Source organism: Panthera uncia, chromosome B1 (genome assembly GCF_023721935.1).
Source record: "Panthera uncia isolate 11264 chromosome B1, Puncia_PCG_1.0, whole genome shotgun sequence".
Taxonomy (NCBI): Eukaryota; Metazoa; Chordata; class Mammalia; order Carnivora; family Felidae; genus Panthera; species Panthera uncia.
This window is the reverse complement of record NC_064811.1, coordinates 115,860,970-115,862,352: the sequence shown is the minus strand read 5'-3', so window position 1 is coordinate 115,862,352 and position 1,383 is coordinate 115,860,970. Positions and strand designations below refer to the sequence as shown.

Here is a 1,383-nt window from a genome sequence, read left to right as displayed (position 1 = left end):
TGCTAATGATTGCTCCCTTGGGCTGCCACTGTTTTCCATCTATGCATCTATCAAGGCACTCCTCATCTGTCATTGAGTATATTTATCTTTGTCTCACTTTTTACTGAACTGTAAGGATCTTTTTTGTTTCAAGTTTTTATTTAAATTCTAGTTAGGGGCACCTGAGTGGCTCAGTCGGTTGAGCGTCCGATTTCCACTCAGGTCATGATCTTGCGGTTCGTGGGTTTGAGCCTTGCGTCAGGCTCTGTGCCAACAGCTCAGAGCCTGGAGCCTGCTTCGGATTCTGTGTCTCCCTCTCTGTCTCTGTCCCTCTCCCACTCAGTCTCTGTCTGTCCCTCCCTCCCTCAAAATAAACAAACATTAACAATTTTTTAAAAATTGTAGCTAGTTACCATATAGTACAATATTGGTTTCAGGAGTAGAATTTAGTGACTCATCACTTACATATAACACCCAGTGCTCAACACAAGTGTCTTCCTTAATACCCATTACCCATTTAGCCCATCCCCTGCCCACCTCCCTCCAGCAACTGTTTGTTCTCTATAGTTAAGAGTCTCATATAGTTTGCTTCCTTTTTTTTTCTTTCCCTTATGTTCATCTATTTTGTTTCTCAAATTCCACATATAAGTGAAATCATATGGTATTTGTCTTTCTCAGATTTATTTTGCTTAGCATAAAAAATATGGAAGCTTCATGAATTTTCATGTCATCCTTATGCAGAGGCCATGCTAATCTTTCCTGTATCGCTCTGATTTTAGTATATGTGCTGCCAAAGTGAGCACTGAACTGTAAAGATCCTTTTTCTCTTTTTCTTAATATTTATTTATTTTGGGAGGGAGAGAGAGAGAGAGAGAGAGAGAGAATGAGAATGAATCCCAAGCAGGCTCCACGCTATTAACACAGAGCCCCACATGGGGATCAGTGTCACAAACCATGAGATCATGACCTGAGCTGAAAGCACGAGTTGGACGTTTAATGGGCTGTGAACCACCCAGATGCCCCTGAACTGTAAGGATCTTTAATTTTTTTTAATGTTTATGTATTTTTCAGAGAGAGAAAGAGAGACATAGTGTGAGTGGGGGAGGGGCAGAGAGCAAGGGAGACACAGAATCTGAAGCAGGCTCCAGGCCTGCCAACAAAGAGCCCGATGCAGGGCTCAAACCCGTGGACCGCAAGATCATGACCTGACCCAAAGTCGGACGCTTAACTGACTGAGCCACCCAGGCACCCCATGAACTGTAAGGATCTTAAGACAGAGATCATGTCATATTCATCATTAGATTTCCAGGACTTAGTACAGTGGTGGGGTCTTTAATAAGACTTTTATGAAATAATTAATAATGGGAAAATTTTTATTGAGTACTTTTTGCCTTAGGTACTTTA

General features: G+C 41.7%; 1 non-coding gene across 1 annotated transcript; it reads right to left on the bottom strand.

The window, feature by feature from the left end:
• Window positions 1-675: 675 nt before the first annotated feature.
• Window positions 676-782, bottom strand: LOC125924083 (U6 spliceosomal RNA). The gene has a single exon (XR_007458268.1). It is a non-coding gene; the product is annotated as a U6 spliceosomal RNA (small nuclear RNA).
• Between the last annotated feature and the right edge of the window lie 601 nt (window positions 783-1,383).